Genomic DNA, 15,596 nt, shown 5'->3' on the forward strand with positions numbered 1-15,596 from the left:
ATTAATTGTGATCGGTTTATTAGAGCCTGTCCTTTTCTGTGGGAGGCTATTCTCTCGCTGTGTTATTCCTATAGGGGCTTTACAGGACAAGATGACTGTTGCCCATTGATCTTTGTGCTCTTTATTTTATGTCACAGCCATATAAATATACACTTAATAGATTGTTAATCAGAATTGCATTTCTGTCTGTTTTGCTGCGAGATGACCACAGTTCTTTTCGCTTTAGGGCGGCCCATGAAATGAGGTTTTTAATGCTGATTAGAGATTAAGGAGGCTGTAAACCGCTTGGTTTCCACCGGGGTTGATGCCTGCCTGGGGTTTGGTGCTCCCCCTCTAAACATGCTCAGAGGTATTTTCCCATGACTGGACCGATGCCACCGGCACAGAGGAGACTGGATGGACTGCTAATGGTGTAGACTCAAAGCAACAGGACTTGTTAATGGCTGTCAGTCACCTCAACCTGTATTGAGTTGGCTCCTTGCGAATTTATGCAAAATTGCGTGAACATTTTAGACTCTAGCAGGCTACAGTGGATTAGGGCGAATTTCTGCCTGTGGATTTCACTGCCAGCCTGCATCCAGTCCATTGGACACATATAAGAGGTAATTTGAAACACAGCTGATCTTCGTGAAGCATGTCCAGGTTATCAAGTCTGCAATATGCTCTCACCTGTGAGAGATGTAATGACCGCATACAGTTTTGCTGCTATATTCCTGTATTTATGCCATAACTCAAAGACTCTAATGTGCTGTAATGTGCTGATGGCTGTGTGTTTTTGTGTATGCGTGTTTGACAGCAGTCAGCAGTCTTGCTCAAACACTGTCTATGGCAGCATTACAGACCTCACTAGCTTACAAATCAATCATGCAAGTACTTTTACAGCAATTAGGTTTGAGGATGTGAGAGAGAGATGTACATAGAGAAGGTGAGTAAGAGAGGTGCCTGCATGTGCTTGACGGATATCACATATGCAGTTGTTTCTCTAACCCCACTATGCTTTAATCTACATTTAGCATGCTATGAAAAAAAACTACACTTACTTTTTTTTTAACGATGCATCCAAGTTATATTTAATTTAATGACCAGGTGTTCATCGCATTAATATGCTATGCAAAGAACTTGTGAAAGGTTTTTAACACATAAGTGTGAGCACCTTCTAATGTGTATCTTAAAACTGAAAGCTGAAACCAAATAATTCCCTTCCCGAAACACTGATGAACACTGTGATGCCTACGATTAGCTGCCTGTTTGATTTGAACTGTTAAAAAGAAAAGGAATACACACATACATGCATCACAAGACCTGCTTTCGCTGCTCTCTGCAGATACCTTTCGGGCACATTAAGCAGTGACTGCTACCGCTTTTACGACCACAGGCTGCTACTAACGGGTCAGAGGTGCCCTGTGACATGCCAGTCTGCAGATGAACAAGTTTACTCCAGCTGATCTTCTGCTGTTTTCCTGAGCTGTGTGTGATTGTGCACACATGTGGGCGCGTGTGCACGTGTACATGCGTGGCTCTGCAGCTGTTCCACCTTGCGAAGAGATTAAGTTTCACAAGATGTGATGGATGCCAGTGTCTGCAGAGCCAGGTGTGTGTGTGTGTGTGTGTGTGTGCATGTGTTTGTGTGTGTATCTTGCATGCTTGTCAGCACTTTTCTGTGTACACATATGCACGAAGCTGTGACATGATTGCCTATACATGCAGTAAATGTTGGGCCAGGTAGGGTGACGTTAAGGTCAGGGATCTCATGAGTTGGGCTGGTAATTATAGTGGCTGTGCTATTGGTCCCCACACCCCAGCCTACACAGTCTAAACCAGGAAAACATGAGCGGGTCAACAGTGCCAGATTGCTGCCCGAGTCAAGCTGTTCTGCTGATAACAAAAGACAGAGTCAAGGAAAAAAAAGTTATACAGAGGAAGAAGATGACAGGCTGGCCTTATTATAAGGAAAAAAGGTTCTTGTTAAAAATATCTGGCTAGATATTTCTTATATTTATTGCCTGGTGTGGTGGAAGAGTGAAAAAGTAAGCGTGCCTACAATTATATTCCCCTTCACTCATGATTTGTAAATGTTTTAGAAGAGGCTATTTTGAGAGACACACTTGTGGTGAAAGGAAGCCGTAAGTCTAAAGGGATGAGCAGGAGGCACTCGCTTCAGCTACAGTTAGCCAGCATCCAGCTGTGCCGCTGCTTGCAACAGTGATAAGATGACGAGCCGAGAGGAGTGGAATAGGTGGATGAGCAGCTGAGACAAGTGGAAGAGGCACAGCGATGTTATTGATTTACTTTGCAGTTGGAGGGGACAGCTTCCAATCTATATCGGCTTTCCCTATCATCTGTCCATCGGTTCACCCCCCTGTCTCAGCCTTCCCCTCTTTTTCTATGTCTGATATCTAGATTGCCCCCTGCTTTCACTTTCCCACACTCCTCCCAGCATCTGAGACTAATCGATACTCTACGTGTCATGTCTCTGTTTAATTGGTTTGTTCTCTGCTTGATCTGCTTGTTCATGTTACACCTAATTTTTGTCTTTTCATCGCCCCTTTTCTTTTCCATGCTCACTCATCCTTCACTTTGCCTCGTTATTTTTGTGTTTATCCGTCCATCACGCAATCACACCCACATACAGGCTGTGAATTGTTAATTAATAGCGAAGATGTCTTCACCTGTGGAGATGAGCATATGGCAAGATATTAAAAATTTAACTTAAGACTTTCCTAGCTTCATCTGTTCTCCACTCAGGTGGGCGTGTTCTTCATGTCTCTTCTTTTCGTGCTTCTGTGTTACTGAAAAACAAAACTGTTTGGTTGTATCCCGCTTTTTACTTGGATTTTTTTTTTTAAATCAAAGCAAGCAAAGATTTTTTTTCTGCTCATGGACATTTTTAGCAGTGCTCTGCTTATTATTCCATAATGGAGAAGCACTGGCATCAGATTTCCATATTTATTACATGGATTGTGTATTCCCTATGTGTGTGTGTCTGTGAGAGAGAGAGAGAGAGAGAGAGAGGGAGGCTGTGTATCTGTGTTGGATTTTCCAGGAGGAAAGGGGTATGAGATATGGAGTGTATGGAATAAAGAAGAATAAAGAAAAATAAAGGAGAGATTCAGAGAGTGTGTGAAAGAGCGCGAAAGAGATTGTGTTTGGGGTTATCCCTTTACAGATCCCCTTCATGTACCAATCACAGGGAGGCAGGGAGACACCCTGAAGGAGCCAGGCACAACCACAACAATTCTGTTTTCCAACCACACTTGCACACATAAAATCACATGAGCGCACAATCCGAGCCAAACGGCCACAGTCAAGACTTACGTGTTTCTTACGCACTCTTTTCAGGTTCACGTTTATTTTTTCTGTCTTCTTTTCCCTGCCCTCTACTTCACTTATTGTCTCCTTCGTGTGTGTGTGTGTGTGTGTGTGTGTTGTGCTCTTTCTTCCTCATCTTCTATCCCTGTGGTGCGCATGATGGTTTAACATAGCAAACGGGTGCCAGACCACAAAGCTTTATTTTCTCTTTACAGTTCTTTCTCTTTTTTGGCTCTCTCTTTATCTGTCTCTCCCCTCCTTTCCTTCCCTCCCCTGCTTACTACTGTACAGTTTAATCTGCAGTGGGGGCTTAGTGGCAGGACTTCCACATCACTTCGTTTTTTTGCTGCCAGAGAATTTACTTCTGTTTTTTCCCTATTGCCCTCTTTGCCTTAGGTTCTCTAAAGCTATGAATTTATTTAATCATTTATTCATTTTTAGATTTCCTCAGAAATTGTCTTCACAGCAGCGCTTGAGTGACACGCATTTGCATTAGAACATTATTCTATCTTTAGCCATTATTCAGTTGACACAGCGGTAAAGCTCAGGTGATGTCTGTGAAATCACTGCTATGAGTTTTTGCACCACATATAACTGCAAAGACAGGGCTTCCAACCACTGCTTGATCCACTTTTGAATATATAACTTTGACGACTGATTGTCATCTAAACATTTGTTCTTTCTTCCTTTATTTTTCTTTGGCAGTCATCCATTACTGCTGTGGTATTTTCCCAGAGATTACTTGTCAGTCAGACAGTGTTGGCACCTCTCTGTCTTGGAAGTTATCCACTGATTGTAAATAAAAGATGGGCACGGCCCTGAGTCTGAAAAGTGAAGTCAGTGATGGATTGCCTTAATTTCTAATGGCCAGCAGGAGGCGCCGCATCTGACCTGAGCAAACTAAAAGCTAAAGTAGGGTAAACTTGGGTGTGACTATCATTGGTACTGACATGTTACCAGCACATGAGGCTACAGTGTCATGTCATGTTTAAAAAAAATGCTCAAGTCAAGATTTCAGGATGGCACAAACCAATTTGTGAGGTGACAGTGGCTATGTCCATTTTACATTTTCTGTAAGTCACACACTTTTTTCTAATTTTTTCCCCTTGCAAGCAGATGTTTCCCATCATATGTTTTTAATGTCAACCCAATACACGTTACTGCTGTTTTATATAAATCAGAAATAGAGCAGCAAAGTCCACACTGGACACGAACATCTCACAGATGACTATTCCATTCTACAGTGAGTAATTATCCAGGTCATTACATATATGAAGGCGTAGTCTTTGCTCTGTCCTCTGGAGTCTGTTGTTCTAACCACAATGACAGGGTTTCAGTACTTTACCTACTTTCACAACCTCTCCATTCTCAAACAAAAGTCCAAACCGCAACTAGGAACCTAAAATTGGTTTCCACCAATCGCCCACAGCTCATTAATTCTATTAGTCTCTCTTAGCTCCTAATTCTTCTGCCTGTCCAGGATTAGCCTTCATCGCTGCTTGTCTGTTGATTTATAATTAATAACTTTGATTGTCTTTGTTGTTTGTTTTTGCCAATTGAATCAGAAGAGGTCTTTTGAGTTGAGCTTTTTCTTTTGTTCTCATGATCATTCTTCATCCTGTTGTCTTTCATTTTCTCTCGGCTTCTCTCTGGGGGGCTGAAAGTCCAACACAAATCCTATTTCTTGTTGTTCATGTTCAGGAATTACGTTCAGCTGTGCTATTACCCTCAGACTCCCTAAGGCACCTGGGATTAAATGATGCGTGATATGTGGGTTTTCTGTGTGTAGCAGCCACAGTAAGACTCACCTTTGGTGTTCTAAAAGACTCAGGGTTTGTAGACTGTGGATTCGTTGAGTGTGTGGGAGCATGTGTAAGTCTGGGCGTGTGTGTGTGTGTGTGTGTGTGTGTGTGTGTGTGTGTGTGTGTGTGTGTGTGTGCATGGGGATGGGGATGAATAATCTCTTTACATGCACCAAACATTTGAAATTACGTGGCATTTTTTGTCCTTAGAAGACCTTAGATACCAGGGAGCAAATGTTGCAGGCATGACCTAAGATTTTGCCATATCAGATGGACTTAGTTTACAATAAGTGTTTCATTTATTTCAGAATGCATTTTTTATGATGCATATTATAGACAGTGACAATACCCATTTTTTATATTAGGATTAAAGAAACCAAGAAGTAGCCATATGTGTTTTTAATACGGGACTCTATGCTGATCGACTCGCTTCATGAGCCTGCCTCTAGTGGAGACCCGAGGAACTGCAGTTTTTTGCACTTCCAAGTCAGTTCTCAGCCTCAGAGGTTACGGCTTGGATTATCTGAATGACACAGCATATGTACAAGTCTTCAAAATGTAGTGTTTATTGGATAACATAAAGTTAACCGTGTGATACCTTAAATATATATAGTAGCTATAACACTGATATCAATATCAACATTAGGAGATGCTATCTCTAAATAGATTCTAGATCAACACTGAACCAACAGAAAAGGTTTGCATACTGCGCTCATCATTCTTCTTAGAAACATGTGCTATGAAATCATTGCCTTTCCTCTCTAATGTATCCCAAACCACCTACTCAGCAATCCCCAACTACTCCATTCCTGGATGCCCTTTAGACACAGGAAGTGCCTTAGCAGGTTTCTCAGTATCTCGATATTAAATTAGACTGGTCATTTAATACATCCCTTGGTGTACAGATTGGCATCATTTTCCCTGTGCATACTCTGAATCTCTCGGCCAAAGCAAAGAGACACCTAACCTACTGCGGCCTTTCATAAAAAGCTCCTGTAATAGGTTTATTGAAAATAACAAGGTTGTATTCTAGAGTTACAGACGGGGCTCTGCCGCTGTCTCGGCTCGAACATCAATAAACTGTGGAGCTTTTTTTTTTTCTTTTTTCAATGGAGTGATTTTTTTTTTTTTAGGCGCATTTCGACTGCTTACCAAGGTATCCAGCCTAATGCTGAGAAATGTGAGCGTCCTGAGATTATTCATAAAAGGGCATGAAACAAACCATAGAACAAAGCACAAAGTTGAATGGGGAAGCAGTTTTTCTTAATCATTTGTGTATAAGAAGCTGTGAAACATACCTCTCTAAATAAATACCATCTATTTGTGTTGATACTCAATCAATGATGCTGATCATCACATAGGTTAATTGCACAACTGGTCTTCAGTTGTTTTCAGCAGTGTGTTGTTTTTTTTTAAAGCAACACAGGGACACTTGAGTCGGGTTCAGCAATCAGTCACGTCACAGATTGATCCCCTTCCTCCTGCACAGCTCTGTCACCGCCTGAGCCTGAGACTGTCTGTGCTCCCCAGCGGGTGTGTGCATGTCCAAGTGTGTGCGAGTCTCTGTGTCGGCATCTGTGTTGCCTCCCTTTTCACAGAAAGGCAGACATAATAGGCCGGTGTAAAAACTATGGCACAAACACACACGCAAATATATATGTTTATGGAGTTAAAGGCACTAAAACGCGGAATTATAACATAATCTGACATTTCTTGGCTGATATGCTGATTCACTGATTAGAAACCAGTCTGCCATGCCAGGGGTGAGTGTGTGTGTTTGTGTGTAAAAACAGAGACATAATAACAGATAAAGTGTGTGCATGGGTATGCGGTGTTTGTAGGCAAGCTTTTTTGGCTAGATGATATGAAAGAGAGCGATCATCCAAAAGACAATTGTAAAACTACATCCCTCTTTGATTAGAACTAGAAATCTCTGTATTGTCATCAACTCACTCGGGCAAAACGCACTCTGTCATTCTCACACATGCTCACATACAAGCGAGCGAGTTATGATAAGCTTGCTTACCCCAAATGGGCTTCCCCGCCCATGTGCACACAACTCCATCTGCACAAGCAGCATACATTAAGCTTGCTCAAATTGGCTGCCTAGCACAGACACACACTGCATCACAGAGATATTTTCTTTTCTTTTTTGTTTTGTTTTCCTGTTGTGACGTGTGCTCATTTTAAGCAGCCTAGCTATGCCGTTCTACTCTCCTCACAGACAATTTAGCTGCCTCTCTGATGCCCTGGGTGGCAGCCAGTAAAATGGTGGCGCTCATTGTGGAAGGCTGCTGGCTGCTATTGATTTGGCCCAGCAGGTCTCTGTGGATGCACACTGTTGCCCTGCCGGCTAGGCCCGGGGAAGGGAACTGTAGTGTTTGTACGTGTGTGTGTGTGTGTGTGTGTGTGTGTGTGTCAGATATAAAGGGAGAAGGGATTTTCAAGTGTACATTGGTGCAGTTTGTGACGACAACTCTCCTAAATCCTATTCTGCAGCAAGTCTGCAGTTACTATATGGTCTGAACTGTTTAAATCCCTTTGGGAAACTATAGGAAAGTCCAAAGTGATCAATTAGCTGGAATATTTTTGATGTGATTTCTTGTGTTTACTCAGAGAACAGATTTACCCGAAAAGTGCTGCTTTCTGCAATATTTCACTGTCATCTCACCTCCCTTTTCCTCACTTTCTTCCACCACTTCAGCTCCTTATACAAGCTTTGAAAAACAAACAAAGGGAAGCTGGCTTCAGACTATAAATAATGCAGAGACAGAGATTGGGGTCAAATGCTTTGGATTCCACAACACATATCGCTGAATGGATGCTTATGCACATACGTGCACACATTTCGCAGATCACATAAAGCATTGTGTTTTTCTTTGTTAAGGGCGAAATTTATTCCCCAGTGATCAGTCAGTGTAGTAATTAAGTGCACTTGCACAGTGTCACATATGTAGCAGAGCACTAGATGACCCTCTCGCACACAGTTACTACTGTATAGGTGCAGAAGCTGTTGACTGCCGTGATGTCCCTCGATGGCAACGCGTGACAAACGAGTCTGTTCAGAACACATTTAGGTCTCGGTGCATCCTGTCCCCCCTCCGCCCGTACCTCTCCTTTTCATAACTTCGACAAGGGCAACTCAGCCATCCTCTCCATCCACAGCTCCTATCCATCAGCACACTGCCATAATCTGCCGCTGCCCCATGATAAATTACTTTTCACGTGCTGATGTATGAGCCTATCAGCCTTTGAGGAAATGACAGATTAGATCATTATGCCTCTTTATGATTATATGAGCGTTGTTGTTGTTGTTTTCTATACGTTGGTGTTTATCCAGTGCAAGTTTGCGTCGTGTTATATGAGATTCATTTTTTCACCGTAGCGTTTTCAAGGAGGGTGAAAAGAAGGAGATGAGATGAGCTGGGTGTTTATGAAGGTGGACTGTAGTGGAAGAAGCCAGTGCACATAAAACAGGATTTCTTCTAAAGAAAAGCCTTTCAAGGAAAACACCTTAAAGTCTTGAAGTCTATGCTCTGTGTGTGGACTCAAAATTTCACAACCAATCTAAGCTGTAGAGAAATTTGGTATCGGTGACTATTTCAAAGTGATTTCCCTCCAGCGCATTAGGTAGAAATCAGTGCAGAATGCTCATTGTTCTAGAGGGAAGCTCTTCCTCTTTGAATCTTAAGGACAACATTGATTTTATATGGAAACAAAACATTCTGTAATAAACCTTGATTATGATGTTGGTCCAATGCCAAATAGTCTATATTTGGAAAACTTCTGTACCCTCAATTTGTGATTTGTAGTTCACATTTGAATAAGAAGAGTTAGTTGAGACTGAATGCATTGGATGTGTGTAGTTTATAACCACATTGTGAAAGGAGCAATATGTGCTCAAGTATTTATGTACTTCTACCTGCTTTGTGCTCATATGGAACCAAAGTGTACACATGTAATGGACATCTACAACAGTCTAGCATTATTTAGTCATATATACCATATACTGCTTACTGTATATACATTTAAAGTGTGCATGCATCTAATATTGGAAAAAATGTAAGATTGGAAAAGTATACTTTATGTTTTATATTTCTATATAAACATAAACTATCATTCCAGGTTGAAATGATTGTGCAGCATCCGTCTTTAATTACTTTGGAAAAAAAAACAACAGGAATTAAAGGTACAACTTTGAATTCTTGTGCAGTTTGTTATAAAATCCACACAGGGTCAAAAGTATACATACAGACTCAGATATATACATTTAAATCTTTTAATAAGCTGTGCTGAAGGTTCTACAACATCTTCTGACTACAACTTTATATAACCGTCACATCAGACAGCTTGCTTCCTTAACTTATGGTACAACATTCAGCAGCATAAAATATTATACATATATGGGGTTTTCTTTCAGCTCTAGCCCCGAAAAACTAACACTAGCAATAAAAAAAAGCACCCAGTGTCAGATTATTGTGCTCTCAGATTCAGCACTTGAACAGCATTCCCCATGAGCCCTGTTTTACGTAAACCAACCCTGCAATTAATTCATCGAGTGATGCGTGTCTCCAGCAATCACAAGCAAAGAAGGTTTTGTTATACAGTTTATATAGTAGAGATTATGTACTGTACATGTTTACTCTGTGACTGTTCGTTTCATTCAGCCAAATGCTTTCTCCCTGACCCCTGACTTCTGAATCCTCTCCAGTTGTATGTCATTCTGAGCATCAATGGCTCATAGAAACTAGGACATGCCTTGACAGACAGCAGGCTTTTCACATTCATCTTTCCCTAGCATGTGGAGGTGTTAGGGTCCATTTAACAAGCCTGAAGCTGCAAGATTGCAACATGCAAGATTTTCCATCGCTGCCTTCATCGTTATCACCAAACAACCAACAATATTGCTGTGTTAATGCCTGTGAGAAAGCACTACAGGTCACATATCTGTGCACCTGCAGTATTCTCTTCATGGTGCCTAGTCTCCTCTGCTGTAAGACAACCTCTGCACTGCTGTCACTAGCCATTATAAAGTGTACACCACCATACTGGTCTTTTCTCCTCACAGGCCAACACTCACAAACACACATAAACACACAGAAGGAAGCACATGCATATATTCTCCATATTTTATACATGCACAGCATCACACACATCATAGATTCTTGCTCATGTTTGAGCTCACATCTTGCAGTTTTTATCCACTCTCACATACAAGCAGTAGTATCTTATTCTATTTTCAGCTGCTCCATTTAGGGGTCACTACAGCAACTCATCTCCCTCCCTGTATTCTTCTCCCCAGCATCCTCCTCTGTCACACCAACCCTCTGCATGTCCTTTTCTAATTTTGCCTCCAAAACAATTATTAAAAGTATCTAAGTACACTTTTTCTAGTGTTGTATAGATGTGTGCACAGTTTTGAGGACCTTTACTTGAGTATTTTTGCTTATGCTACATCATACTGATTCTTTTTAGTGATGCTGCTTGTTTTATGGGTGCTTAATGGGTGCAGATTTCCTGCTTTGTGGAACAACACAGTCAGTCTGTATCTAAAAGGTGATGTTAATTAATACACTCAAGCACTTTATTACTGCTCACTATGACTCCCATGATAAGCTAGTTTATCACTAAAGGTGAAAACAACAGTAAACAGTTCACCTGTCTCTGAAGAAAGATAACAAAATCGAGCTAACAGCATCCTTAAGGCCCCTCCTTCTTCTTCCCCTCCATCCAGTCGTATTGCTAAGCTAACTGGCCGCTGGGTGTTACTTCATATTTAATGGTCGGATATGAGGGCGGTTTCAATCTTCTCTTTTAGGAAAGTCTCCGAGTTCCACCACTGCTCCCTCTCTCCTGTCGCTCTCTCTAAAACAAAATATTATTTTCTTTCTCTGAAAAGTCTCAATGAGTTTGGATAAACATGCATCACTGATAGATCTGGGATGCAAGTCATATTTTGAAGTCATGGCGCAATAAGATCCTTATCTGTTTAACACGCCACTGTATTAATCTTACTCTAGGAACTCAAACAAGCAAGCCTGCTGTTATATAAAACCCTGGATCCAGTTGAGACAAATGGAGCACTGATACTAACAAGCAGAACTTTTTAAAGGCTGGTTGGGAAATCATGTTAATCTCTCTGCCTCTTGGATTTCTTGCTCTTCAAACCACACACACACACACTGCAGGTCCAAACTTCCTTTCTTGGTGACATCATTGTGTTGCGGTGCCCCCAGCGGCAGCAGCCCAACGAAGGGCGGAGGTGCTGTGATGTCTGATTTGATTCACCCTGACAACCAAGGACCATTTGGGAACCCTGTAACCACGGCAACTCCCATCACAACATTCAGGGAGGTTGGTCGACAGGGCCAGTCAGGGTTCCTTGCATCCATTTTTAATGGCCAATGTGCTTAGTTGCTCTTCCCGGGCCTGTCTCCCCACGGTCCCATCTCCAAGAAGGAGAGGCAGCCGCACTTGGTGGAAAAAGTCCCCATTACATATTTATTGTCCCCACTCTTAATTATTGAGCCAAAGGATATATAGCCAGGCTCTCTCTCTCTCTCTGCCTCACTCTCCTGTCTTTCTTTTTAACTCGTAGCGATCAGATCTTCTTTCTCCTGTCTTTTTTTGCTCTCCCATCTCTCCATTTGTCAGACCTCTGTCCTTTCAAACTATGTAACTTCATATCCATATAAAGTAACCACCAATGGAAAATATGAGGTTTTGTGTAAACTGTAGTCTCAGCAGCTTGTGTTGTGGAAAGTTACCCAGCATGTTTGAATTTTCCTGCAGAAAACCAATGGAACTGGCACATGTGACAAGTGTGTGATGTTGCATGTGTCACAGCTCGAAGCAAAGCTATTTCTTATTTCTCATTAAGCAATTTTGCATGTGTACAACTTGGTCTTTCTGCTCTTCTTTACCTTCTTTAAATTGGCAGCAGCATATGCAAGACATAATCAAGATTCTGGCACATGTTTCCTTCCTAATTATAATAGTTATGGTTGATTATAGAGTTGGAAAGAATCCTTCAAGATGCTGCCACGTGCTAAAAAAACACATTTAAAAATCCACGCATGGTGTTCACATCGTTGGTTTTCCCTGCATGTTATTTTGAGTCGTACCCATGTACTCCCACTACTCTGCTGGCCAAAATCAATCTGAGGAAAAAAGCTTTGGTAACCCCATCCTTCTCGTTCAGACATTGTAACATGACATTGGAGAAGATTGATCTAGAAATGTATTTTTGGACTCCCTTTGACCTTGTGGGTAGTTACTCTTTACGACTTTTTAAAATCCCCTTTGTCTCTGTTTCGTTGTTGCTAGGAATATTTGTGTGTCTGTGTTTTTCCAGTAATCAGTAGGTTTCAGCCTTCTTCAAAGTTTTCCCTGAGCTTGTACAGATGAATAGTTGAAAAGGAGAGATTAGGATTTGATTTAATTTGCCCACTTTGCATGAAATGAGCCGGAGGGGACCGTGGAAAAAGCATGACTTTTTACATTCAAATGGAGCTCGCTTTTATCTAGTCAGCAGTCACTCCTCTCATTGACGAAGAAAGTGGTTTTCTCTCACAATAGGAAGGCCATCTCTTGACTTGTGGTGCACCGTGGAATTTGGTGAATGTGTGAAGTAGAGTTTATGAGCTGCTGCGTGGTTCCACTGCCGCCTCCTCCTCCTCCTCCTCCTCCCCAGTGTCAAAAGAAAACAGGAGGTTCGCTCAGTTGTTGAGCACCACTGGACATGTGAGTGGCTGTTTCTGTGAATGGTTGCATGTTTTGAGACCACAGGTACTGTAAGTGCATTCAGTGGACTCTCAGGGGAAGTGAGCAGAATGCAAAAGACTGCGCTGAGTGAGCTCTCAGGCTGATGAACCTATTGAGCACCCAGGTTAGATAGTATATAAAAGAAGAGGATTTGGGAGATAGGTTATAGCTGTAGATAAAAGGTCCAGTTACAGAAGGGTTAGCCCGCTTCTGGAGGAAATCCATATTTTATTTGATGTGAGAGCCGTTCAAAGGGCTGTAAATTATTACTGCCATATTCCTGCTTTTAGAGGTCACCCTGGCAGCTAGATAGATATTTGTATGTGTGTTTGTGGATGTGGATGCGTGCCTGTGTTAGCACTCATGTTCCCCCTGATGTGTATCCAGTTCTGCTAGACATGTGTAGCATGTCACAGGGCTGCAGCAGCAGTCACACCATAACCATAGTGCGGGCCCATCGATCCATAGATCTATCCTCTCTCCGTCCATCCATATACTAAAACACATTACAGAGATGACTGCCTCTGATGTGACACTTTACCTCCAGTGATAAAGGCTTTCCGCTGTACAGTGAATGCCGCCGGAGGAAGCACACTTGGAAGCACGAGAATACGAAAAATATGACATAACTAGATTTTGAAGTACTGTACACGAGTGCTGTTTTTACTGTTTCTGAGGCTCATTGCAGATTTATCACTGTCCAGTGCACTGCGGCACAATTTTGTTGTTGTTTACCAGACTTGATTGAGAAAATGAGAAGTGGTGTAATTCAGAGATGGTGTGCGCAGTTTCCACTATAACCGAGGTGACGTTGGCGCAGTGTCCTGGTAAGTTGCTACATTGCTGGGACGTTGCCAGTTCTTTCAGTTGACTAATGAGTTAGTTGGCTTGTAGTTTCTGCTTTTAAATCACAAGATTTTTTCTTTTTTACAGCTCCTGCTGCGCTTTTTAAAAAAATGACATTTAATGAAAACAGGATACGTGTAAAACATGGCTGAAAATGTTTCCACTGTGTTGCCGCTACTTAAAATAAGGCATCTGAGCTCCAGTTACACGGGCACAGACATAAAATTACCACACCGAAGTAACCGCATTGCTGTACTTTCTCTGTCTCTTTCCAGCTCTTGGTTTGTGTGCCACTGAAATCCCTCTCTTTAACCTTCATGGCCCTCAGCTGGTGCTCATCTCTCATCTTCTTCCCAGTTCCTCCCTCCATCCCTCCCTGCTGCTATCTTTACAGCCCTCTTACTAATGCACCGCTCAATTAGCCTTCGATGAGGCTTCCACTAAAGGCTGGATAAATAGGTAATTACATGTTGTCATCCCCCCACCTCTTGCTAATCCACTCAACTTCACTCCACTCCTCTCTGTCTACTTCTCTTTCCCTCTTGCTCTCTCGATATCATGGGTGGCTGCCAGAGATGGTCCAATAGAAACTCAAGAGTGGGTCTGTTAGTCACAGCTGGCTTAACCCGTGAACTGGCCATATTCAGCAGTCTGCTTAGTGCACAGTTTCCCCCCTTTTTTTTCCCTCCCTGTTATTTGGTGAAATGTATAATCATAATGGGAAAACTGGAACCACCCACTGGCTAAATGATGACACTATCTTGCCTGCTAATAGACTGTATGCAGTCCGGGGTATTTTGGTCTGTCAGAAAGAGGTGACATAAATGGTCAGCGGTGGAGAGCAATAGTTGCAGTTTTTGTGAGACTGACAAACAGAAAAGCACTCGCTTTGGCTCAGCACTCTAACGGCTATTAAAGCAATCAAATCGCCTGCCTGAAGGCAACAGTCCACAGGCAGTCGGTGAAGCTAGTGGGATGTATTATTGTGCCGAGGCCCAAAAAAAATCAGCTTCAGAGCGACTGAAATAAATAATTGCAACCATGTTGTCTTTAAGTTGTCATCTGTTACATCAGTGATAACAGTGTTTACCATAATACATAAATGGCTATTAAACAGAGGTAAACTCGAGGTCTCCACATTATTCAGCAATGTCGCAGCAGTATGGATTTTCATCTTTCAGGTGTTAAGAACAGACTGCTTTCACGCAAGGAGCTGGTGAAAAGGGAGAACCAACTCAAAAGCTTTTATTCTAACATCAAGGAAACAGAACTGAGGAGGAAGGAAAAAAGGGTAATGTCTGCAAATTAAAATAAAAATGTGTTCTGAAATGAAATAGAAGCCCGTCTCGCAATCTGAAATAGGTACTCTTTGCCTCTTTGAGTATGAAATTTGCTCTTATTTGTATTCAAGAAAATCCAAAATCCCCTCTCGCCCACCTGATAAGACACTTGATTGACATTGCAGTGCTCCTTAAGAGCACATCCTCCTTTGTAAGATGAAACCATCTTACAAAGGCAAAAAAAGAAAATGATAGTTTGCTTGAGAGTTTGGGATTGGATGAAAGTTCGGGGTAGCGAAGGGAGAGAGAAAAGACGAAAAGGGGAGGCAGAGAGAGAAGCAGCCAGGCTGAAGAAAGATATAAAGGGAGGCAGAAAGAAAGGATAAGAGGCATGTCGTGAGGGGAGGAGGACAGAGTGTTTGGTGAACCGGGGGAAGTGATAAGTTGAGTACAGCCAGATAGCCTAAATCCTCATCTCAATCAATCACATTTTCTCTTCCTCCCCTCTCAGTTTGTCTTATTGATTTCTTGTTGCTGCCAGTGTCCTGAAAGCCAGCTCAAATGACTTTTCAGAGTTTTGGGGGGCTCCATTTCC

The 15,596-nt window shown here is 42.0% G+C and overlaps 1 protein-coding gene across 18 annotated transcripts in view; it reads left to right on the plus strand.

Annotated features, from left to right (window-relative positions):
* ptprdb (protein tyrosine phosphatase receptor type Db) overlaps positions 1–15,596 on the plus strand; it is a 150,019-nt gene that overhangs the window by 61,675 nt on the left and 72,748 nt on the right. The window lies entirely within an intron of this gene.

This window comes from Neolamprologus brichardi, chromosome 6 (genome assembly GCF_056152115.1).
Source record: "Neolamprologus brichardi isolate AB-2024 chromosome 6, ASM5615211v1, whole genome shotgun sequence".
NCBI classification, from domain to species: Eukaryota; Metazoa; Chordata; class Actinopteri; order Cichliformes; family Cichlidae; genus Neolamprologus; species Neolamprologus brichardi.